The sequence below is a fragment of the Hibiscus syriacus genome, unplaced genomic scaffold (genome assembly GCF_006381635.1).
Source record: "Hibiscus syriacus cultivar Baekdansim isolate YM2019G1 unplaced genomic scaffold, ASM638163v2 tig00116939_pilon, whole genome shotgun sequence".
NCBI lineage: Eukaryota > Viridiplantae > Streptophyta > Magnoliopsida > Malvales > Malvaceae > Hibiscus > Hibiscus syriacus.
The window spans coordinates 484,506-512,129 of record NW_024063477.1 but is presented as its reverse complement, the minus strand read 5'-3'; the positions used below and the strand labels follow the sequence as shown (position 1 = coordinate 512,129).

The 27,624-nt window shown below is 32.6% G+C and overlaps 1 pseudogene; it reads right to left on the bottom strand.

Annotated features, from left to right (window-relative positions):
* Nucleotides 1-1,242: 1,242 nt before the first annotated feature.
* On the bottom strand, nucleotides 1,243-5,128 carry LOC120188235 (annotated as a pseudogene).
* Nucleotides 5,129-27,624: the final 22,496 nt, after the last annotated feature.

Genomic DNA, 27,624 nt, shown 5'->3' with positions numbered 1-27,624 from the left:
TTTCTGGTAAAACGCAGATCAGGTAAGATGGTGTCCGATCAGCCTAAAATTTGTTTTTAAAATGATCGGTGGTGACTCTAACCTAATTATTCAAGTCGAAGCCCAATTTCGGGCCCAACCGAAAGACGGCCGCGACAAGTTGCTTGAATAGGCTGTGTACTTGGTGAAATACGAGTTCAACTCCCATGGTCAATTCAAGCTCGAGTTAAAGAATCGCAAGACACGTTCTTGTTCTATCTTTTATGCTTTGAGCATCCCTTTTTGCTCTGGTTTCTTAGTGTTGATCGGCCTTTGTATTGCTTTTACCGGTTCTGAACTTCTAGGCTTAATTTATTTTGGGAAAATAAATATCGTATTTTGACAATGTTTTGGTGAACCCGAAAACGAATTTCTGACGGACAAAGATTTTTCTCGACATAAACGGAATTATTATGTTATGTAGGATGCCGTAATTTTGTTTTTGGGCATGACAACAAATACAATTTCAAGAACTTGGGAATCCAATGATTTTGGAATTCCCAATAGTGAAAACTTTGGAGTTTAGGTAACAATGTTTGAAGCAAGGTTTTGGAGCTTAGGTACAAATGAGAAACTCCTAAGCAAAATATCTTCGATTTATTAATTTTAGCAATTTTCAATTAATCCTCGATTTATTAATTCTATCCTTATCGAACACTTTCTAAAAAAACTTTTGTAATTACACCTTGTGACAAGCTTCAACTAAGAGATCAAAGGCTGTCGAGAAAACTAAAAGTAACCCATGAACATGAGCATTAATCTGAACTCTGGTGTAGCCAGTAAGGCATTATTGATTTACCATATGTACTTAAAATACTACGTACTATGTACATTGATACAAATTACAATCTCAAATTTTCTAAAATAAACATACTTGAAGCTTTCTTACACAAATTTATAATCAAATAAATCAGCAAGTCCCTCCATAATCATCTATACCATAATTAGAATCCACTGTATATCTTCCTGCACCCCTAGTAATTACGCACATATTCAATATAAAATTAAAACTTCTTTACTCATTTTCAGGCAAATCCAGGAGATTAAGTTCTTGATACTGCATGATCGAACTCCATTGATCTGGACTGAAGTTATCGTTTTCCAAGTGGTTTGATCTATAGAAGTTCATTTCACTGCCGCCATTGCTTACTGATTACTTCCTCTTTCTCTATATTCTCCCTGAGCTTCTTGTTGCAGGTTGGGACGAAACTGCTCTGGGCACCTTCAATGGACTCTCTTCAAAGGGTTAAAGAGATTTTGTGGAGATGAAAACGAAATCTGCAGATTGTTGTTATCAGAATTGGCTTCCTGGACTGATGTGTCACTGCTTTGGAAGCTAATGCTTGAGGCTGTATCAAAGCAATTAGGAAGGTCTTGAGATGCAAACATGTAGGCTAACATAGGGCAGTCATTGAATAGATAGCTTTTGGCCATTTCAACATGTGATGGCCACTGCTCATTGGGATTGGGGACATAGAAGCTATGTGGTTCTTCACTTGTAATGTTCCTTTGTATGTTGGATTTTTTCCTCACTCGACAAAGCACCCAATCATCTAACTGTGTAACATAAAAAGAAAAATCAGCACTTTTGATCATATAAAACTAGCCCTAAACAAGAACTCATCGAGCGATTTTAGCAGTGAAAAGGGAGTGTTGTTCTTTCTAAAGGTTATGGGTTTGAACAACTGTGTTTGTAGAGTCGAGAGTGTGTGTGCGTTGTGGGTTGTGGATGGTTAAGAAGGCTAGCCCTAAACTAGTTTTTAGTTCTTACCCTCATAGATCCTTTTCGTTTGGGAGTCCAAATCATGGTTTCAAGTAGTCGATACTCGTTCATGATCCACTCAGTCTTGGTCCACACGATTTTAGGATCGGTTTATCCGTTCCGGTCGCCTTCCAATACCCCAACCCCGCTGCTCGATTAGGCCTCCCTCCGTTCGGATACTTCCTATCCCTTGGAGAGAAAAAATACCATTCATCTTCTCCAAACAAAGCTTTATCTACAATAAACAAACACAACATGTATAGCTAATTAGTATTGTTTACATAACCCTTTACACACACATTAACACACACATATATATACAGACATGGAGCTCCCATGGATTATATTTGTATAAATCAATCTCAGCTATAATAGAAGCAGGAAGAGGGTTGACTTCACTTTGTTTCAAGTAATGAACTATGGTTCTTCATCAGAAGGGTGGAATCTAAAACCAGGAGGAAGTTGAATCTCCATCGAAGAAGAAGTGAAGATGATCAACTGTGAGGAACCCTAGGGATTAATGATCTCTCCTCCGATATTATCGATTCGAGAAAGTTGTAATGATAGCAAGAGCACCGTGCATGGATTTATAGGTGGGGGTGTTTTTTTCTACATGCAGATGTGGACGTGGTTTAAAACTCTATTAAAATGGTTTAAAGTTTCATGGAAAGAGATTGGAAATTTACCAATTTGTCTGTATTTTGAACATTGCTTGGAACATAAATTCTTCGATAGGCATGTTTTTGTCATAATCTGTATGATTTTTCTGGGGATCTAAAAGTTGGACAGCTTATATTACAAAATGGTTCAAGTTCTTCACGTCATATCGTAAGTAGGCCAAATTTACATCGGATTTCAGCTATTAAAAGTGACGATCTAAAATATTTTTAGGATAAAAATATATATATTAACATAATTATTTTTATGATAATCACAAAAAATTTTCATGATAAACAAGTAATAAAATAGATAAATAACAAATAAATTCATATTTAAGATGAATACAAGATAAATAATTAAAAAAATCAGATTCTAACATGGACACGTGCCCACTTAAACTAATGTGAATCTGCCACGGGAATGTTAGGTTATGGCATGGGGCCAAATTACGATTAAATTATAAGATGGACTAATTTTTTTTAACTAACAAGATTTTAAAAGAAAATTAAATATAAAAGATAAGTATTGAGACTTAATATCACTACTTTTAAAATGAACATATGTTAAAAATATTAAACTAAAAAATTTAAAGACGACGCTTAATTTTATAACTTTAAGATTTAAAAAAAACAAAACTGATGAGATTTGAAAAAAAAATCAAACTAAAAAAATTATAAAGAACCAAGACTAAATTTAATAGTTTTGAGATTTTTAAAAACTTAAAATATAATTAAACCTAAAAATTAAGGTGTGACATGTCCCTTACATACAGCATGGTTCCTAATCCTATTAGGCATATGATAAATATGAACAAAAACATTAAAAACATTTTTTTATTAAATTTAAATTTTTATTTTAAGTTTATATATTTAATATTAAATTATTAAATATTTAAAATTACAATGGAAGATTTACGATTTAATTTATTTAATATATAAACTTAAAATAAAATAAAGTTAGAATGGATAAGGTCCATATAGGACTGTAAATGAGTCGAGTTGAGCTCGACTGCTCGAGTATTACTGAGTTCAACTTCACTCGAAAACTTTAGAATGGAGCTCGACTTGATTGAAAACTTGCGGGCCTAAAATTTTCAAGCTCGACTCAAACTCAAAACTATAAATTGAAGCTTGAAAAAACTTGATATTAAAAAAATATTAAACTTAATTCGGTTGAAGCTCGAACTCGAACCTGAATTTTATGTACATGAAAACTTTATACTGTAATTTCTTAAAAAATCAACACACAAATGTTAATATTATTAATAATTTAATTTTAAAAAAATAAGATTTAAATATATTATTTTTTCGAGTTGCTTGCGAGCTTTTCGAGTTGAGTATCAAGTAGCTCGTTTCGACTTGTTAAGAACTTGAGTCAAGTCCATTCGAGTCAAGTATTTATCGAGATTTGATCGGGTCGAGCTCGAGTAGCTTACGATTTGTCTCGTCTCATTTACATCCCTAGGTCTATATATATTGTATATATATATATATATATATATATATATATATATATATAATGACAAAGACTGATCTAAGCGGCTAATAAAGATTAGGACTGTAAATGAGTCGAGTTAAGTTTAAGTATTGTTGGGTTCGATTTGACTCGAAAGCTCGCGAGTTTAAAATTTTTAAGTTTGACTCGAACTCAAAATCTAAAATTAAAGCTAGACTATACTCTACTCGAAAGCTGACAAGCTTAAAAATTTCAAGTTTGACTTGAAATAAAAAATTTAAACTCAAATCGAATTCGAAAAAACTTGAACTCGAAACATTCTTAGACTTAACTCGATTGAAGCTCAAACTCCATTTGAAAAATGAGCTTTAAGCACATGAAAATTTTATATTGTATTAAAGAAAACAACATATAAATGGTAATATTATTAATAATTTAATTAAAAAATTAAAAAGTGTAATATTTTTTGAGTTGATCGCAAGCTATTCGAGTTGAATATCAAGTAGCTCGTTTCGACTTGTTAATAACTCGAGTTGAGTCCATTCAATTCGAGTCTCTCAAATAACTCAAGATTTATCTCGTCTCATTTACCGTCATAATAAACTTTAAGATCTCTTAAAAATGACTAAAAAATAATTTAATCTATTTAAAGTTTGAAGATTTTAATTTAAATAATAATAAAATTATTTATCCCTTTCAATTTTGTATGCCAATGCCAATTAGTGCCAACTTATTTTAATGAAAGGAAAAATAATTGTAACACCCCAATTTTGGGGTCAAATTATAAATTTTTGAAACTTATAGTTAGTTTTAGAAAGTTATAGGAAATTCGGGGACCCAGCCCTGAATTTGCCCATTTTTCCTAGGCAGTGAAAAATAAACCCGGTTAAAACCCTCCCCTGGTTTCAAAAAATCGAAAATACCCCCAATTTTGGGAAATCAAATCCCTAAAACCCCCCATCGAAACTTCGTTAGCCTCCCCAAGCCATCGCTGTCCGGCCACCGTTTAGTCCACTACTACCCACGTTTGATTCGTCATTGACCAACGACCAAAACCCATTCTTATTTCACGAATCATCTCGAAACCATCTCCCGCCGCCGCACGATTTTATTTTGATTTTGGTCGATCCGATGATCGCCTCACCTCACCTCCGTGCCCATCAGCCTCGCCGTCGTTGTACATATAAAACCTGCCCAGTGCAACGCACCGTCGTCGCCTCTATCGTCGTTCATCGTCGGGGTAAGTTCCCGATTTAATTTCAAAAACTTTGTCGTATTATTGCTACGAATTGGGATTGATTTTTGGTTAATTCGAGTATGTGGATGATCAAGGAAGAATCAGCCGCCCGAAACTGCCTCCGTTGCTGCCACGCACCTCCATCGCGCGTGGGGCTTCCTTCCCAGTCAAGAATTCTAGAAAGCTGAGTCAACTTGATCTAGTTGACCGAGTCAACTCATGAGTCAACTCAGACAGAGTCAACCCGACCCGTTGACTTTGACCCGACATGTTGACTTTGGCTAGAGTTGACCGTTGGCCAGTCAGACCATTAACATTGATCGGTTTGACTGAAAAAGTAAAATTTTCTGAAAAGTCCTATTTTATGTTTTTTGACGTCCTGAGTCCGAATTCGAAGTCCATTTTTCTGATTAAGTTGAGTTTCTGAAGAAAAATTGTTTGCTATGTGTTGAAAACATTTTAATGTTTCGATATAACAAATTAAGTATAAATGAATTTTAAGATTTTACAAATGATTTTCTAAGTATATTCGATTTAATTACTCGAATATAAAAATATTACTCAAAGTCTTTCAAAGATCAATTTCAATCCTTACTAATGTGTAAAGTTGTGTTTTAATCTTAAAATATTTTTAAAACAATTTTCACAAAGTATTCTGAACAAAAAAAATGAGCCTAAAATCAATTTTTCAAAAGAGTGTACCGATGCACCAATCCATGCATCGATGCACCATTGAATAAATTGAACATCGAATATATTATAAGCATCGATGCACTCAGTTTTTTATGAAAACATTGAATGCCTTTTATGCATCGATGCACAAGCCATGTATTGATGTACTCGGGCTTGTTTGAAACATTGAATGCACTTCATGCATCGATGCACTCTTAGTGCACCGATGCACTCCAATGGTCGAAATATTTGAATTTTACACATAGTGTACCGATGCACTAGCCTTATGCATCGATGTACCAGACGCTCCGACTGTTTTATTAATTGTTTTCACACTTAAACGGCTCTATTGACTCCCCTAATCATCCCCAACGTTCAGAATCAATTGAAGGAGTATTTAAACAAGCTTAGAAGCCATTGATCAACAAAAAGAAACAACAATAATCAAGAATTAAGAGAGAATCAAAGAGAAAACATCAAACCTCAAGTTTGAGCATTTCAAGCCTATTTTTTATTCAATATTCATTTTTGCTTTCAAGAACACTACTTGTACTCAATTGTATTCATTCTTGAGTGTTCTTTTTTTTTGTTCTAGAATTATAAAACACATTTACCTTATTCGGGAAGACATACATTGATAATAAGTCATCAATGGTCTACACTTTAAAACTTCACTCCGGTCTCGATTCGATGCCCGTCAACAAGCCTCCTTTCTTCAATGGAGCTAACTATGCCTATTGGAAGAATATGATGATGTATTTCATTCAAGCAAGTGACATGGGAGCATGAAATGCTGTAGAAGACAGATATATCAAGCCTCTCACTCATCCAAGATTATGGAGTGAATGAGACACAAGAATGTTCTAGGTCAACTCCAAAGCCATTCATATCATATTTTGTGCTTTTGGACCAGATGAATACGGAAGAGTTTCATCTTGTACAACCGCCAAAGAAATATGGGGTAAAACTACAAGTCACTCATGAAGGCACGAACAAGGTACAAGAATCTAAAATTAGTCTTTTACACATAGCTATGAAAATTTCAGGATGAAACCAAATGAAGATATCAAAGCTATACGGATAGATTTCAACGATTGTAAATGGTCTCAAATCATATGGATAGATCATTCCAAACAAAGCTTGTGAGGAAGTTAGTTTACTCACTTTCAAAATCATGGCAATCAAAGAAGACAACATCATCGAGGCTAAGAACCTAAAGTCCTTAACTCTTGAAGAGCTAATCGGTTCCCTCCTCACTCATGAAATGATGCTTGAAGATAAGGTGAACCTTGATAAGATTGACGAGACACCAAAGGAGAAGGAGAAGAAGAAAACCATTGGAGTTGCTCTCAAATCCATAAAAGATGAAAGTGATTCGGATGAAGATGACAATGATGAGGAAATGTCATTGTTTGCCAAACGGTTCAGAAAAATGATGAGGCCTAACCGAGGAAGAAATTCAAATGAAATGAGGCTTCAAAATGAACCAAAAGAGAATGACTCGATCATTTGCTATGAATACAAAAAGCCGGGGCATGTCAAATATGATTGCCCACAATTGAAGAGAAATGATCAATCAAAGAACAAGCACAAGGCTCATGTGGCTACATGGAGCGATGAAGAAGGTTCCGTAAAGAGGAACAGAAGTAGCAAACTTGTGCTTGATGGCATTCGGGGATATTCTAAGGAAACCTCTAACTCATTTGATTTAGATGATTTATCTTATGATGAGTTATTAGAGGAATATACTGGGTTGGCTTCGGATTATGAGAAATTGTTTTTAAAATATAAAAATGATATTTTGAAATTGAAAAATGAAAAATATCTCATATCCAAGACCAACAATGATCTTGAAAGTAAAATCAGTGATTTGTAAATCAAACTAGAAGAGTTTGAAAAGAAAATTTCAGATTTGCAAAATTTACTTTCAAAGGTCAATAATGATCATCAAAAGAAAATTGATGATCTTAAAACTTCTTTTGATAAAGTTGGAACAAAACGTTTTGAAAAAGGAGAAAATTCAAAAACCAACTTTGTTAAAAAAAATTTTAAAAACTACAATCATAGAGGTCCCCGAAGAACCTCTAATGGAAAATCGTTAGAAATACATGGGTTCCTAAAGGACTCATTACTACTAAAGATAAGGATATCCTACACAAATGGATACCTAAGGGGCTAGGATATTGGAAACTAATGAATATGGACCCAAAAGAATTTGGGTACCAAAAATTAGAAATTAATCTATGTTTGTAGGAAAATGAGCATTGCTACAAGGCACGGGAAATAAATTCAAACTCATGGTACCTTGATAGTGGATTCTCAAGACACATGACCAGAGACAGAAGCTGGTTCATAGAGCTCAATTCCAAAAATGGAGGAGAAGTGACTTTTGGTGATAACACAAAAGGTCACATTGAAGGGATAGGCATTATAGGTAATATCTCTTCCATACAAATTAAGAATGTTTTATATGCGAATGGAATTAAGCATAATCTATTGAGTATTATTCAATTGTGTGATAAGGGATTCAATGTCATATTTGATATTAATGGTTGTAAATTCATTGACATTGTGTCTAATCGGATTATGCTTGTTGGTCATAGAATATGAAACATTTACATGGTGCATTTAGACTCTATAGATATGACTAATTTATGCCTAGTTTCTAAGGATGAACATGATAGTTGGTTATGGCATAGGAGACTAGGACATGCTAGCATGAGTGTTTTGCAACTGTTAATTCAAGGAGACCTAGTAAGAGGGCTGCCTAAATTAAAATTTGATAATGATAAAATATGTGATGCTTGTGTTAAAGGAAAACAAAAGCGAGTTTATTTTAAATCCATTAATGATGTATCAACTAGTAGAGTATTACAATTGATCCATATAGATCTTTTTGGGCCAACTAGGACTACTAGCTTAGGTGGAAAACAATATGCATTTGTCTTAGATGACTATTCTAGATATACTTGGGTTCTATTTTTAAGTACTAAAGATGAAGCATTAGAACATTTTATAACATTTTCAAAAATAATCCAAAACGAAAAAGGTTACTCTATCACTAGTGTTAGAAGTGATCATGGCACTGAATTTGAAAATCTTGGATTTACTGAGTTTTGTAATTCTAATGGTATTAGCCATAATTTTTCAGCACCTAGAACCCCTCAACAAAATGGATTTGTTGAGAGGAAAAATCGAACTTTAGAATAAATGGCTAGAACCATGCTTTTTGAAAATAATTTGCCAAAATATTTTTGGGCGGAAGCCACAAATACCACTTGTTATGTTGTAAATCGAGTGATATATGCCAATTGTAAAAAAATCATATGAAATTTTCAAAAATAAAAAGCCTAACATTAGCTATTTTCATCCTTTTGGATGTAAATATTTTGTTTTAAACAACGGTAAAGAAACCTTGGCAAATTTGATGCTAAAAGTGATGAAGGAATTTTTCTGTGTTATTCCTTAAATTCTAAAGCTTATCGAGTATTTAATAAAAGAACTTTAGTTGTAGAAGAGTCTATACATGTTGTTTTCAATGATAATCCCCTTTCGATGAAGGATTCTTGTGTTGATGATGATGTAGGTATTATACAAGAAAATGACGTTAGACATGACGTTGGAGAATCATCATCAAAAGAAGAAACAAATGATGAGAAAACTCATGATCCTCTCGAGAATCCAACCATTGAAGAAAGAGAAGTATTTTATCCAAGAGAGTACAACAATGTCAAGGATGGTGAAATTATAGGTGATCCATCCAAAGGGGTAACTACTCGATCTTCTCTTAGAAATATTTGTAATTATGTTACATTTATCTCATGCATTGAGCCTAAGAATATTAAAGAAGCATTAAAAGATGAACATTGGATTATGGCTATGCAAGAAGAGTTAAATCAATTTGAGAGAAGTAAAGTAAGGACATTAGTTGAAAGGCCTAGTAATAAATCTACTGTATGTACTAGATGGGTATTTAGGAATAAGCTTGATGAAAGTGGTAATATAGTGAGAAACAAGGCCAGACTTGTTGCTCAAGGGTATACTCAAGAAGAGGGCATAGACTATGATGAAACATACATTCCCGTAGCTAGGATGGAAGCAATTAGAAGTTATTAGCATTTGCATGTTTTCATGAATTTAAATTATATCAAATGGATGTTAAAAGTAAGAAGAAATTTATGTGGAACAACCTCCTGGTTTTGAAGATTCAAAATTTGCAAATCATGTTCTTAAATTGACAAAACCGCTTTATGGTTTAAAACAAGCTCATAGAGCTTGGTATGAAAGATTGTCAAATTTTTTAATTGAAAAAGGGTTTTCAAAAGGGAAGGTTGACACTACATTATTTTTAAAGCATAAAGGTAAAGATTTATTAGTAGTTCAAATTTACATTGATGACATAATTTTTGGTTCTACTAATGATGTTCTTTGCCAAGAATTTTCTAAGCTAATGCAAAGTGAATTCGAGATTAGCATGCAAGAAGTTTGGACTGGAAAATGGGAAACCTCATAACACTCCAATGAGCTCATCAACAAAGCTTGACATAGATGAAGGAGGTAAATATGTGGATGTTAAATTATATAGGTCAATGATTGGCTCTTTGCTTTATCTAACTGCAAGTAGACCGTACATTATGTTTAGTGTTTGCTTATATGCTAGATTTCAATCATGTCCTAAGGAATCACATTTACTAGCTATTAAGAGAATCTTTAGATACCTTAAGGACACTCCTAGTTTAGGACTTTGGTATCCTAAAGACTCTAGCTTTAGCTTGCATGCCTTCTCTGATGCGGATTATGGAATATACAAATTAGATAGGAAAAGAACCTCCGGTACTAGCCAATTCCTTGGAAATATGATGATTTCTTGTTTTTCAAAGAAACAAAATTGTGTTGCATTATCTACCACTGAAGCGGAATACATTTCAGCTGATAGTTGTTGTGCACAAGTTTTATGGATGAAACAATAACTTTTTGATTATGGAATTGAAGTAGGTACCATTCCTATCAAGTGTGACAATACTAGTATTATTTGTCTCACTAAAAATCCCATCCAACACTCTAGAACTAAGCATATTGAAATTAGACATCACATCATTAGAGACCATGTCGCTATGGAATATGTAGTTCTAGAATTTGTTGATACTTTGCACCAATTAGCGGACATCTTTACAAAACCTTTAGACAAAGAAATATTTTGGATACTTATAAGAGAATTAGGTTTAACTGACCTATCTTCACTTAGTGTTTAAATTAATTTTAGCACTTTTAAGAATAAATGAAAATGCTTATAATAATAATAATTTTTTATTGCATTCTTTGCTATTAGTTAGGGGGAGTTTATGATTCTTAGTGAAAATTAATTTTATGTTCAAATGTAGTTTAAGGATTAAATTGATTGATTGAACATAATTAATTTAGCATTTTGAATGTTTTGAAACGGATTTTTGACATTTTTGTGCTTAATGCATCGATACACTGAACAGTGCATCGATGCATCCCTTTGAATATGCATCGATACACCATGAAGGTGCACCGATGCACTCCTTGAATGTGCATCGATGCACAAGCCATGCATCTATGCATCCATCGGGTTTTTGGATAGAAACCCTATTTTTCTCTTTATTTTCTCAAACCCTTAAAACACTCTCAAAACCACTGTTCACCCTCTCCCTCTCTAATCTCTCATTTCGCTTCAAAACAACGCAATTTTGACGGATTTCAATCGTTCTTCATCTCCTAATCATGCTTTTATCATCAAATCGTGCAAAACAACATCGCATTCCTCTCAATCCAAAATTTTCAAGGTAATATTTCAAAACCTCTGTTTTATTGATTTTTGAACTTAGAACTAGTTTTGATTAGTTCTAGGATGAACATTATATCATACATTGATTATATTATGATTCTAAACTATATTTTACAATCAATTTCGTCAAAAACAACCAATTTTTCAACATTGTCTTTGAATTTTTGGAAAACAAAACAATGATATTTTCGAAAATTATTGTTTTTGATTTAATTGTATTGATTTCATGAAAACTATATGTATTATGATATTTCTAATGTTATTTTCAAATAGTTTTCAAAATCATGCACATTAGGATTCGGTTTAGAGAATCTTGAATTATTACGGACTCAATTGAGTTTTGGGATTGATTATTTTGCATACATGTGTTTCAAAATTGAAGGTTACATTTCTAATTTCGTTTCCTAAATCATGTCAACCCAAAACGCCCTAGGTCCTCTTCGAGTCGTTTTAACTGACTCCCTAATCCTATTCCTCCTCAACCTCAAAATCAAAACCCGAATGACCAAAACATGACCATTATAAGTTCCTGTTTTAATATGCCTGAATGTTGTAGGGATGAACTCTACCATAGGTATATGAACTCCTTCCAATCTTACAAAATCCGGGAAGAACGTATTCCCTCTGTTCAAGCCATGGTAGATATCAATTTTTAATACCTACCGACTCTCAAGTCCTGGAAGTTTGATAAACTATTTCACTTTAAACCAATTGTCTATCATCAGTTAGTTCGCATTTTCTACTCTAATGCGGTATGTATTCAAAACGAAACTCAATGTGGGACTATAGGAATTAGATCCTACCTTTTAGGAAAATATATTCATATAGACTCTGAGTCTATCGCTAGGCAATTTGGGTTAGATGACAATGGTTTGTATGATGAGAAAGAAACTGTGGCATGTCCCTATATTCCTAATGCTAGTGTTAGTACCTTACGTACTCATCACGATCGTTTTCTATATTTAATGATTTTTTGGAGGTTTCGACCATCCGGAGATAGGTACTCCACTTTGAGTCAGGGATTTATGGTGGATGCATTGTATCCAGCATAATAGTAAGATAAATTTGCCACATATTATTTTTAGTGAACTAGTAGATACCATAAATGTTGTCCCTTCTAAAAATATCAAAACTTTAGTTTATGAGTGTCTACTTAGTAATTTTTTTTATCAAACTTGGCCTTAGAGTCTCTCTCGACAATCTCATCCCTCTCCAAAACTAAATCAATCTCACCTCGTTGAAGAAAGCTGATTGGAAATAGGACGAGGTAACTAGTCAATGGGTCTTTCGACCCAATAAGCAAACTCCGGGAGCCAGTGCTTCACGAGCTGCTCCTAGCTCTTCTCGTGCTCCACCTCCTCCTCTGGCACCGGCTGCTGACGACGATCCCGAGCTTCAACAGCTTATGCAAGATATCGACGATCACGTACCAGATGAGGAGCCTCACCGGAACTAGCACAACAAGAGGATCAAGTGCCTCTATATTTCAGTTTGTTTTTGGAGACATTTGATCTACGGTTTGTTTCCATCGAATCCCATTTAACTGCAAACAATAAAGCGATGAATCATCGCTTAGACACTTTGGAAGCTCAACAAATGGAGTTTCAAAGGGAGATGTTTACACATATGAATGCTCTTACTCTTTAGATACAAGCATGATTTCCTCCTCCTCCCGATCCTTCTATGGAGGAGTAGACCTTGATTTGTTTTTGTTTTGGATCAACTTAGAACTTTACTTGTTAAAACATTTTGAATGCTTTTGGATTGTTTTACTTTGATTTTTGGATATTTGAATTTGTTTGGATTTATATTTTGGTTTCTTTGGATATTAGATCTTAATATATATATGGTTGGTTTGAATTTTCTTTTGGATATCAATACTTATTTTTGCATCATTAGACATATATGACCAATTATCCATTACATGTTTATGAATATTGATTATGAAAACTAATGGCTAATCTCTCTTTTATTTCTGATCTTAGCAGCTTAAGCTTTAATTTTATAAAGAACAATTGGCTTATTTTTTTTTAATTTTTGTTTAAAAGCGTTTTAGAGTCTTTTTGATTTAACAAAAAGGGGGAGAATATAGTAAGGGGGAGTAAGTTAAATTTTCAACATTGTTTACAATAATTATGTTCAAAGAAAATTTTAAAATTACTCAAATGTTTTGTTATATCAAAAAGGGGGAGATTGTTGAAAACATTTTGATGTTTCGATATAACAAATTAAGTATAAATGAATTTTAAGATTTTACGAATTATTTTCTAAGTATATTCGATTTAATTACTTGAATATCAAAATATTACTCCAAGTCTTTCAAAGATCAATTTCAATCCTTACTAAAGTGTAAACTTGTGTTTTAATCTTAAAATATTTTTGAAAAAATTTTACAAAGTATTTCGAACAAAAATCGAGCCTAAAATTAAATTTTCAAAAAAGTGTACCGATGCACGAATCCATGCATTGATGCACCATTGAATAAATTGAAATCGAATGCATTATAAGCATCGATGCACATACCATGCATCGATGCACTTAGGTTTTTATGAAAACATCGAATGCATTTTATGCATCGATGCACTCGGGCTTGTTTGAAACATCGAATGCACTTCATGCATCGATGCACTCTTAGTGCACCGATGCACTAAGGGTCCAACGGTCGAAATATTTGAATTTTACACATAGTGTACCGATGCACTAGCCTTATGCATCGATGTACCAGACGCTCCCGACTGTTTTATTAATTGTTTTCACACTTAAACGGCTCTATTGACTCCACTAATCATCCCCAACGTTCAGAATCAATTGAAGGAGTATTTAAACAAGCTTAGAATCCATTGATCAACAAGATGAAACAATAAGAATCAAGAATTAAGAGAGAATCAAAGAGAAAGCATCAAACCTCAAGTTTGAGCATTTCAAGCCTATTTTTCATTCAATATTCGTTTTTGCTTTCAAGAACACTACTTGTACTCAATTGTATTCATTCTTGAGTGTTCTTTTCTTTGTTCTAGAATTGTGCAAACACATTTACCTTGTGAGGTTTTTCATTAAGTTTGCAAATTTGTAATCTTCTCTTTGAGAAAGAGTGTTCTCAAGAATTGGGGCATATTCTTGAGGGAGTTGTAAGGTTATCTCTTTGGCCTCAAAAGAAAGAACAAATTAGTGAATTTTTTGGAAAATCCTTAGTGTGGATAGCTAAGGTAGTGGACGTAGACTTTGGTTAAGAAAGTCGAACCACTCTAAATCGATGTGCAAATCTTTTCAATTTTCTGCAAAAGCTTCCACCGAATTTTTAATTGCCAATTCACCCCCTCTTGACCGATTCCATCGATCGATTAACTTAACACTGTGTATCCGAGGATTTATTGGATGTTGAATTAATGTTTGAGGGCGATCAAATGGAGTTTAAATGGTCGATCGATATGGCACGAAAACTGATGTAATAGTTTACTACCTATTGTATGCTTTTCAGAACTCATAGATAGATGATGAATGCATGAATAGAAACGATTGGTCTATTATATGTATTTAACTATCATTAAACTCAAACGAAAATTGGAATAAATGCATAACACTATATAAGACTCAGATGGCTCGAAAAAGAGAAATTAGTACACTGATCGAAAACAAATATAAGTTTAATGATTTAATTAGTAAATCAATCAATCTCAGGACTCGTAAATTATGATTAATCTAGTTAAAGGTTAAATGTTGGGAATATTTGGATAATAAATTACCAAAATATAACCCTATGAGGTAAAATTACGAAATTTCCCTTATACTTTAAAATACCAAGACTTCCCTGGATGGTGAAAAATAACTCCGAAAGGACATACTTGACCAATTATCAGAAAAACTACATATGATTGAATTGAAAGGAATTACTGAAATGTCCTCGAGCTTCGTAATAACTATAATAATCTCCAATGATCAAATGAACAAATACCTTGAACTCAAAGGAACTAGAATACTTGAAGCCTAATATATCAGAAGTAATGTCACTGACAGATTTAAATTAAATGACGATGATACGCTTAAAGTGTAAAAGAACAATGGATGGCTATGATAATGGTGACGACCTGAGAACTCATATTTTCATCCAATTGAACCTTGGAATCATCAATTTAAATTCTGGATCTATATTGGAATGCCCTGAAGTGCAAAATGACCCAAAAAATGTTTAAGCACTGGAATAACTAAATACCCTCAATATGTAAAATAAATAAATCAACCTCGAATACCAAATGACCTAGAATTTCTATTTTCTGAGATAATACTCGGAGACTGAATTATCAAAGGTACTTTACACGTCTGAATTTCTTGAAATGATTAAATTATATGACCAAGTTGAACTAAATGGAAGAACTGTATGTATCTGAAATTCAAAAATAATTGAATTGCTATGGAAACTCTGAAGTGATCGGGAAATACTTCACTATTAAATGACCTAAGTACCTTCAAAGACCAAGAATTAAGTGAATGACTCAGACAAGTTTGGAAACACTGATGAACTCATATGTTGTACCATCCTCAAGGGTTTTAAACCCCAGATCAAGCACGTCTACATTTATTGATATCGTTGCAATACAAAAAGAAATAAATATCACTGGAATACAGATTCGTCTACTTAAGAACTAATTAAGGATAATTCTGATATTGATCAGATCAACTGGTGCAGTCAGTAATAAGAATGAATAATAATAAAGTATCACAGTCCGAATTATTGACAAGTATTGTAGTGTTGGGATCGTTGGTTCAATTAGACTCAAAATCCTGATAATTCAATATATAATCCTGAATACCCCTGATTGTTTGAGTAATGGAATCACTCTTTGAGTAATGGAATCACTCTTAGTAAATCTGAATCTAGAATTATTCTGATGTAAAGGTTCCTGAACACCTTTCTGATGCTCCTGAATCATACGGGGTTCTAAAGTATCAACTTTAAATGTCTGATTAGATCCATCAGTAATCGATCCCTTTCAATAGGACCTCGTTCCTGGAATCTGATCAAATTACATAAGTTTCATGCTTTTCATTCTTGATAACTATTAAATGCCTCTGAAAAAAATATTTGGATCCTCTAGTGTGTTCCCCATGTACTACATGATGTTTTATATGTTTTGAAATACGTTTTACTGAAATTTATTGATTTACTGGCTTATGAACCATGGCTACATGGTATGTGTTCTTCGATTACAGTTTTCACTGAAAAATATGATTTACTTCTGATTTATGAAATCATGGAATTTACTTATTTATGAACTATGGTTTCCTGTTTTCACTAGTTACTACTTGAACTGTTTTATTGGGATATTTTCTGGGTAGAATGGAGTATAGAGGTTCAGCTCTGATCAAGCTGGTAAATCCTTACGGACCTATATCAACCCTTGGGTAGGCTCTGAGGCCCCGAGAACTTTCTTGGGTAAGCTCTCAGGCCCCAAGATGTTCCCTTGGGTTGGCTCCTTATACCCAATGGGTACAAGGTTACCATATGGACGCAATTCTGGGGAACTGCATATGGTGTAAGGGTGGAGGGCAATTATATGGTTTATTTCATTGTCACATTTATGAGATTTTACTGGATCATGATACAGATATTACAGTTTACTGTTAAAACTAATTTCTACTGGATTCTATATGGGTAGGATTCTGGTGTATGGAGATTCAACTCTGATCCAGCTGGTAAATCCTTACGGACTTAAGGTGACCCTTGGGTAGGCTCCGAGAAAGTTTCTTGGGTAGGCTATCAGGCCCTAAGGCATTCCCTTAGGGTGGCTCCCTTTGTTGTGTGCTTAGGGTAAGCCCTTATGGATGTAATTATGAGGAACTGCATAATGGTGTTCGGTTGAAGGGTTCTACTATGGTTTTAAAAATATGTTTTAAATTGTTATTGTTTCAAATATATATATATATTCACTGGTTTTGGTTAGAACACACTAGACATCCTATTTTAATCTCCTGAAAACATGGTACTCTGAATGTTCCTATGAACTAAGATCTTCATGACTTTTACTCGATGAAATACCTATGGAACCACATCTCATTCTGAAAACCAGTATGTATCTGAATTAACAATGAAATTTTATGGTTTCCATTTATCTGTATGTTCTTCAGCATCATCTGGTAGTTCTGTATTACTGAGCTTCTCAAAGCTTACTCTTTTACTTACCATTTCAGGTTAAAAGGATCAAACCAATACAGCTATCGAGTAAAGGAGTTCCACCGGTGTTGCTTGTAGAGTATGGTGCATGTGATTAGGGGCATGTAGGTTGTATTTTGTATATACACGAGTCTGAAATTTGTTTTATTTTTGAATAGTGGAAAATTTTACTTTTGTATTTATAAATAGTTTTGTGATTTTAAGTGTTTTAACATAAATTTTAAATTTTCTCGGATTTTTATTGTGGGTCGCTATGGTTCCCCTAATGTGACACCCCGAATCAAATCGAGTTACCCGCATCGGTCTAAGGGGGTTACAATAATGTTGACTTAATTTACAAGCCATGTTTTGTTTCAACAATAGGTACGTTGAGAATTTATTTCATTTTTTATTTTTTGGTACATTATAAATTGGGAGAGGATGAATTACATTTATTTGATTTGAACCCCTTTTATAGTTGAAACTATTTAATCTTGTGACGAGAGTAAGTATATTTGGTCGGTTGGTCAAGTTGTTTATCTTTATTCATTCATATTCTCTTAGAACATGAGTTCTAGACCCACTAGGAGCGCTCGAGTCTCCCCTTCCCCTCCCCTTTAGGTAGGATTAAGATTAAATTTAGAATTTGTCAAAAAATAATAATAATCTTGTGATGAAATGAAAACCTTTAAATTTAAATTTGAGTATATGATTTGCAAATATAATAAATTTGAGTTTGAATTCTAAATATATCATTTTTTATATTTTATTTTTTACACAGATTTAAGATAGTTGTGTGAATGAAAATAAAAAAGATAAGATTAACAGAAATAAGAAATATTTTCACACTATCAATATTTTAGGTTCAAGTTGCTTTTCTCAATAATATCATCTTTAAGGTTTAGACACAAATTATTTTCTTAAAAATATAATGTACCTTACTATTACATACAACACTAGTTGGTACATCAATTATGATATTATAAGGTAACCATGCATGACATTGTCATCTAAACTTAACATTTAAGACATTGAGAATAATGCATGAACCAATTTATTTCGGTGGCTAAAAGAATTGTTGTTCTTCCTAGAAGTTACGGGTTCGAGCACCAGCGACTGCAATGGTGATTGAATGTTTATTGCCAAATGGCTAAGAGTACTTAAAATTAAGTTAAATTGCTATCATTATAAAATGTAAATTAATAAATTTTAAAATCGAATATCAATATTTACATTTTTTTAAGTATTCTCAAGCTCCTTCTGCAGGACAATTTAAGGTACAAATTAATATATAAAGTATAAAATATAAATGGTAATTTTCCTAAAAGCATATAGTTTTATTTAATTTTGGGCAAAACTCCAAGAAACGGAACATAAAGAAAAAAGGGGTAAAGTATATAAATGATCCATTGACTATAAGACGTTGTTTTATTGAGTCATTCGGTTATTAAAAGTTACAAGATGGTCCTCCAATTATAGGGAGTTGCTTTGTTGAGTCTCTCGACTATTAACAATTACAAATTGATCACCCTACTATTCATATGTTCCAAACTCATAACGATCGTTTGAGTTGGATTGACTGGGATATGATAGTTATTTGATATTTTAGGATCATATTTTATCATACCTCAATTAATAGGTTAACGTCAAGTTCAGACTGTCGTCAAATTTTTAACGAAAAATGATGAGTTTGGAATATATGAATATTCGGGTAACAATTTTATAACTTTTAATAATTGGGAGACTCAATAAAATAATATCCTAAAGTCGAGGACTACTTTTTAATTTAATAGTCGGGACTCAATAAAGAAGCTTCTTATAGTTAGGGGGACCATTTGTGTACTTTACCCCACAAAAAAAGAGTTGGAGATTGGGATATAATAAGCCCAACTTGATAGCAGCGATTCGATTGCATGCATTTTTTCTGCTTGGAAATGGGAATCCATCTGTTTTTCTTCCATTTTTTATAATTTATTTTTGTCATGAAAATGCCCTTTCAAATCTATTCCAAGTTCCAACTCTATATTTAATAAAAATAGAAAATGTAACTTTTAAGCTTTAAATTTGATATTTCTTCTAAAAAATGATTCTTAATATTTATTTTAAGTTTTAAACTTAAAATATGTTTATTTCACAAAAAATATTTTTTCACATTTTTACTGTTTCATTTTTAAATATATAAAAAACTGAGCATATGAATTTTTTTAACTCAACCTAAGATTAAATTTTTATGCAATTTGCCTTTCAAAAATAGGTTTTAATATAAGCAGGTGTGTTTAGCTGGTTGGTTAAATTTTTCACTTTTTTCCCTCATATTTTTTTTAGGTCATAGGTTTTAAACTTACTATGAGCACTCATCTTTCTTCCCCTTTCTTATAAGTTAGATTTGATTTATTTATTTTTTTAAAAAAGAGTGGCAGTAATATGAACAAATTAATTATATTAAGCTTAATTAATTCAGATAAATGTTAATTTTATTTTAAAAAGTTATCAGTTATACCTGAAATAGATATTATAAATTTGTTTTTAAATTAATTTAATATTAATTTTTAAATAAATAAATAATTTAATTAGTTTAAATTAATATTTTTGTTACAATGGTAGTATTTATTCAAAAAAATTGAATTAATTACTGGTATCCAATCTATTGACCGACTAATCCAGATCGGGTATTGCAAAGGCGAAGAGGACCCTGCCAACCTAGTTTGCTCTATTTGCAAATGTTAGGATTCAAATCTCTGACCTTGCTTAAGGGACCTAGTGTCTCATCCCACTAGACCAACTGGTTGTTGGTATTCAGAATTTTTTTTAACCATTGACAATACACGCACATCTTACAGACATGGTTACTTGAACCCGTGACCTCTAGAAATTTTTTTCCTTTTACCCGTTTAAGTTAAATATTAAATATTAATTTGGTTAGAAATATAATAACTTTATCGCTTGGTTCAATGGTTAAAAGTTCTTTTACGGTAGTCTTAGATTCAATCTACTGCAATTATATTTTAACACAATTTTAAAGTGTAAAATAATATAACTTAAATATAAATTTTGATAAAAATTTAATAAAATTCTAGTCTAACTTAATGGTCACTAAACTCTTTGGTTTTTTAAGTAAGCTAAAAGTGATTATAAAGTAATATATGTTTTAAATACTCTCAACCATTTGATAATGAATACTCAATCACTTTTGTAATCGTTGGTACTCGAATCCGTGATCTCTAAGAACAACAACGATTCCTTAATCACTGAGGTATGTTAGTTCGTGCTAACTTTTTGTCTTTTCTTTTTTTTAAATCAAGCAATTGAAAAAAAGTTAATAACATTTTTTATAAAAAAAATATTTCAATGACCAAAATAGATCAGAGTTCGAGTTCCCTCCCTACCACTTAAACAATAAGAAAAAAAGTATATAAAAGAGATTAATATTTAATTGTATAGTTTACCCTATTTTAAAAAATAATTTTAATGAGTAAATCTGGTTGTATATTGGGCCAAAACAAGTTTTTCAATAGAGTAATTAAAAGACCTCGTTTACATCGAGCTGAGGTCTCCCTTTCAATTTCATCGTTTATGGGCAACATAAACGTTCATTCCTAGGAATAGGTTTTGTTTGTTTGTTTTTGTATATAAGTTACTAGAATTTGATTTAATTTAATATAAGAACATTCAATGACGGAATTAAAAATATTTTTTTAGGATGAACATATATATTAATAATAGAAAATTTTCATATAAGGTATGTACAAATAAAATTTCAGAATGGACACCATCAGTAAAATAGATAATTAACATAAAATAATTTGAATTTTATGGTGAACATGTGCCCACTCTAGAGTTCACTTACGTCTGCCACTGATTACATGCGTACGATATTTAAAAAAAATGTTAATTGATCGGGTCAAATTTATGTTTACTTTTAGTTTATTTTATGTTTGTTTTAGTTTATTTTGACGTGAAATATAAGTTATTTATGAATATTTTTCCTACAAAATCAAATTTAGAGATGTGCTCCGGATTAACTTCTATGAAATTAGATTCATGCAAAGCATTGAACACATGAAATAAACCTTTAAAAAGTTTAATAAGATAGTCGACACACAATATAAACTTATAACACATATAAACATATAACTGAAATTACTACAACATACCAATTTCAAACATGGCATTAATATAAATAAGAGTAAACTACAAAATACACCACTTTCGTTTAAGTTTATACATTTTTCTTTACTGATTTAAGAGAACATAATTAGGATGTGGTCATTTTCGTTTTTATTTAATTAAGATGTAATCACTTAAAGTTAATTGTCGTTAGACCTTTAACAGATTGCTGATGTGGTAACTGAATTTATAAAACTAAAAAGGGTAAACTACATAAATGGTCACTAATGTTTGAGTAAGTTTTTGTTTTTTCCACTAAAGTTTTAAAAGTAATAAATCGGTCACTAAAACATCAAATAGGTCATTGAACAATGATTTTATACCTAATTTACCCCAAAAGCTTTCTAATTTTTTTATTACCATTCAAAATATTCTACTGCAAAAAATTGGAAAAAATTGAAAGCTTTTGGAATAAATTAGATATGAAATCATTTTTCAAGGATCTATTTGATGATTTAGTGACCAATTTGTTATTTTTGAAACTTCAATGGAAAAAAAACCAAAACTTACTCAAACATTAGTGACCATTTGTGTAGTTTACCCTTTTTAATTTTATAAATTTATCATGTCACATCAACAATCCGTTGAAGGTCTAACGGTAGTTAGCCCTCAGTGACCACATCTTAATTAAATAAAAATAAAAGTGACGCAATCTTATGTTTTTTTTAAATTCAATAAGTAAAAATGTACAATACTTAAATGGAAGTGATCAATCTTATAGTTTACCCTATAAGTAATACCATTTCATATTATTTATCAATATTAGCACTTATTTCATTCATTTAGTCAATGATTCATTTCAAAGCACTTTAGTTTATTTCGATGGATGCTGAGCATCTAATAGATATATGGATTTAGCACCTCCTCACCAAGAACAATATCCATAAAAATAAACAACCATCCTCCTCAATAAGAAAGAAAATCTTCTAATAATAGCGTCTCACATCATCATTGATAAACAATAATACCTTATACAAGTATTATAAAACTTATTAAACGTCAATTATATTCGAAATTATATGAATAATTAAGAACATCGATTTATCGAAATATTGAAAATGTCATTTAACATTTATCACATTTAGCATATATCTCATTTTGCAAAATATCAAAATTATAACTTAGCTCATTTACACATATTATGTTCACATTTGACATATATAACAGTTAGCATTTCCAAATCATCATTTTCACATTCTTATCGTACTACCAACAAGTTAATATGAACACCACATTAAAACGTCATTTTTATGGCAAAATAGACATACCCTTTCTATTTTCAAATCATTTGAAGCTCGATTTATAAAATCGTTTTTCACAATCAAACACATTTTAAAGGTAATATTTGAGATTATGACATGTCTTATTCGCATTAATATATACAAATTCCAAGTTATTAGTTTTGATAAGTTTCAAGAAATAAAGAAAGGAGAATGTTGAAGTTATTAGATTAATGTTTGTTTTTGGTATAATCAATGGTATTCGATCTATTGATCGAGTAATCAGAATCGGGTACTGCAAAGGGGAGAACGACCCTTCCAACCCATTTTGTTCCATTTGCAAAAGTCATGATTCGAACCCCAGAACTTATCCCATTTCCAAGTGTGAGCACCATTTTATTTTACAACCAGACCTAAAAACCGGCCAAGCCCAAACCCAAATAAAACCCCAAAACCCAGCCAAGCCCAAACCCAAATAACCCCAAAATCCAACAAGATGCAACTAGATCCGCCCCTATCCGGGTCTACCCTAACCCCTAAGGTAGCCGCCCACTCCCTCAACCAGCAAACACCTTTTTCTGCCCCAACCAGCATACACCTTTCCCTGCACCAATCTCGGCAGCCCCACTCCACGCCACCAAGCTACACACCTCTGCAGAAACAAAACATCAAGCAAACAACAAATAGAATCATCATTTTTCTCTCTGTAAACGGGTATAAAACACGAGCAATACACTGTAATATGAGACTTTTTTCCATTCGAAAAATTCAAAAAAAAAGACTGGAATTTTGTAATCCATTTTCACAGCAATAACAACAAGAATTTCAAGGATTTTATTTTTTCAGTTCGATTACTTTTTTTCTTTTATACTTTAATTTCGAAAACAACAAAAAAGATAGGAGAGCACCTTACCTTCGACCGGAGCTTCGCTAGCGACAAGGACCTCTGTTCACGAATCCGAACGGTAGAAAGGGAGAAGAGGAGACGGGGAGAAACATACTAAAATTTGGGTTCGATCCAACGACGGGCGGTGGAGATCCTGGCGGTAAAAGTCGAGGGGCTCTCGGCTCATTTCGCGGCATTGGGGAGCATTTTTTGTGAAATCGAGCCCATATCGGCGGCCGAAAATCACCAGCAGTGATAGCACGACAATCGACAGTGACTGAAACGACAACCAATAGAGGAGCGACTACTGGTGACGACCGAGATTCTAGAGAGATGGGAGAGCCTCTCTCTCTCTAAGTTTTTTTAAACGAAAAAATGAAAAACATATATATAAAAAAAGAAAAAAGTTGTATGTATAAAACATTTTAAGGGGAAATTGTGTTTTGGTCCCCTAAACTTTGTTGCATTTTTTCAAAATAGTCACTTTCAGGGACCGTTTTCATAATTTTCCCATTTATATGTATGCTTTGTATTTTTGGTAAAGTACAGTCCAGGTCCTCCTATGTTTGCTGTGTTTTTGCATTTTGGTCATTGGACCTTTCTTTTCTAATTTATTGCAATTTATCATTCTTTTTTATTTTATTTTAATTTAGTCACCTATTAGCGTTGTTATTTATTTAAAATTAGTCATTGATTTTTGTTTTGTTTCATTTTAGTCATTAATTAGTTTTCTCTTTATTTTATTTATGAATTTGATGCTATAGTTTTTTTTATTTTTGCATTTTGATCACTATTTATTCCTTATTTAACTACTAACTTTTATTTTCTTGCATTTTCGCCACTGTTATTTTATTTTATGCATTTTGGTCATTGCCTTTTCCGATTCAACTACTATTTTTTTATTTTGTTATATTTTAGTCCCCATCTAGATTACTTTTATTTTAGATTTATCCCTTAAATAAGGAGAATTCTTAATTTGGTCCTCGCTTTTGCTCGAGGTTCCAATTTAATTATTTGAATCTTAAAATTAATTTAGGTCAATATTATAGCCTCTATTTTATCTTGAAGAAAAAGATTTTATCTCGCTTGAGATAGTTTCACTCGAAACAGAAGATTTATCTTTCTTGAGATTTTTTTCTTAAAACAAACTACGCCTCACTTGAGGGGTTAACATTTCCTTTGCTAGATTCATAACACTTCGAATCATCAACGCCCCACTAGAGGGGTTAACATTTACTTTGTTCGATTCAAAACACTTCGAATTAGCTTAAGTCCTTCAGGCCATCAGTAAGTCTTTCGAGCATGATGCTTAAATCCTTCGGGTAATCTATAAGTCTTTTGAGCAAGATGATAAGTCATTCGGACCATCCATAGGACCTTCGGGCAAGATGTTTTCGTTTCTTTTGCTCGATTCACAACACTTCGAATCAACAAAGCCTCACGTGAGGGATTAACATTTTCTTTGCTTGATTCACAACACTTCGAATCAACAATGCCTCACTTGAGGGATCAACATTTCCTTTGCTCGATTCACAACACTTCGAATCAATAACGCCTCACTTGATGAATCAACATTTTCTTTGTTTGATTCACAACACTGCAAATCAGCGACGCCTCACATGATGGACCAACATTTACAATAGAAAATTCATGAGAAGAACTTGTTCGACCTATTATTCGGTTCACAACACTTCGAATCAGCGACGCCCCACTTGAAGATCAACATTCAACCTTGGCTCGATTCACAATACTTTGATTCAACAACGCCTCACTTGAGCGATCAATATTTCTTTGCTCGATTCACAACACTTCGAATCAGCGATGCTTCACATAAGGAACCGACATTTCCAGTAGAGAATTCTTGAGAAGAACTTATTCAACCTTGGATCGATTCATGGCATTTCAAATCAGCAATGCCTCACTCGAGGGATCAACATTTCCAATGGATAGGTCATGATGAGAAGAACATGTAACTTGAAGAACAGAGATTGTGGTAAAAAAATGGCGCTCTATTATCTTTGATTCATTCCCATTTCAAAGCAATGAGCAAAGAGGTACAGCTGTGAGCACCATTTTATTTTACAACCAGACCCAAAAATCGGCCAAGCCCAAACCCAAATAAAACCCTAAAACCCAACCGAGCACAACCAGATCCGACCCGATTTGGGTCTACCCAACCCCCTAGGGTAGCCGCCCACTCCCCAATCAGCAAACACCCTTTTTTACCCCAACCAGCAAACACCTTTCCCTGCACCAATCTCAGCAGCCCCACTCTACGCCACCAAGCTACACGCCTCTACAGAAACAAAATAACAAGCAAGCAACAAATAAAATCATCATTTTTCTCTCTGTAAACGAGTATAAAACCCGAGCAATACAATGTAATATGTGACTTTTTCCCATTCAAAAAATTCAAAAAAAAAAGAGATTGGAATTTTGTAATACATTTTCATAGCAATAACAACAAGCATTTCAAGGATTTAATTTTTTCAGTTCGATTAATTTTTTTCTTCTATAATTTAATTTCGAAAACAAAAAAAAAAAATAGGAAAGCACCTTACCTTCGGTCGGAGCTTCACCGACAGTGGGGACCTCTATTCGCGAATCCGAACGATCGAAAGGGAGAAAAAGAGTCAACGAGTAACATATTGAAATTTGGGCCCGATCCAGCGATAGACGGTGGAGATCCAGGCGGTGGAAGTCGAGGGGCTCTTGACTCATTTTGCAGTGTGGGGGTCGTTTTTTGCAAAGCCGAAGGCCACCCGCGGCGGCAACTGGAATTGCGACCGGACGAGGAGCGATCACCAACGATGGCTGGGATTCTGGAGAGAGGGGAGAGCCTCTCTCTCTCTATGTTTTTTTAAAAAATGGAAAAATGAAAAAAATATAAAAAAAGAAAAAAAAAATTGAATTTATAAAACATTTTCGGCGGAAATTGCATTTTGGTCCCCCAAACTTTGCCGTATTTTTACAAATTAATCATTGTCAGGGACCATTTTCATAATTTTCCATTTATATGTATGCTTTGTATTTTTTTAGGTGAAGTGGAAGTCAATGTCCCCCTATATTTGCCATGATTTTGAATTTTGGTTACTGTATCGTTTCTAATTTATTGAAATTTTATCATTCTTTTTTATTTTATTTTAATTTAGTCACCTATTTGCATTGTTATTTATTTAAAATTAGTTACTGATTTTTGTTTTGTTTCATTTTAGTCATTAATTAGTTATCTCTTTATTTTATTTATGAATCTGATGCTATTGTTTTTTATTTTTGCATTTTGGTCACTATTTATTTCTTATTTAACTACTAACTTTTATTTTCTTGTATTTTTCCCAATGTTATTTTATTTTATGCATTTTGGTCACTGCTTGTTTCCAATTCAACTACTAATTTTATTTTTGTTATATTTTAGTCCCCATCTAGATTACTTTTATTTTAGATTTAGTCCTTAAATTAGGAGAATTCTTAATTTGATCATCTCTTTTGCCTGAGGTCCCAATTTAATTATTCGAATATTAAAATTAAGTTAGGTCAATATTATAACCTCTATTTTAGATTAGATTTCAAAATAGTCTTTTAATTTAGGG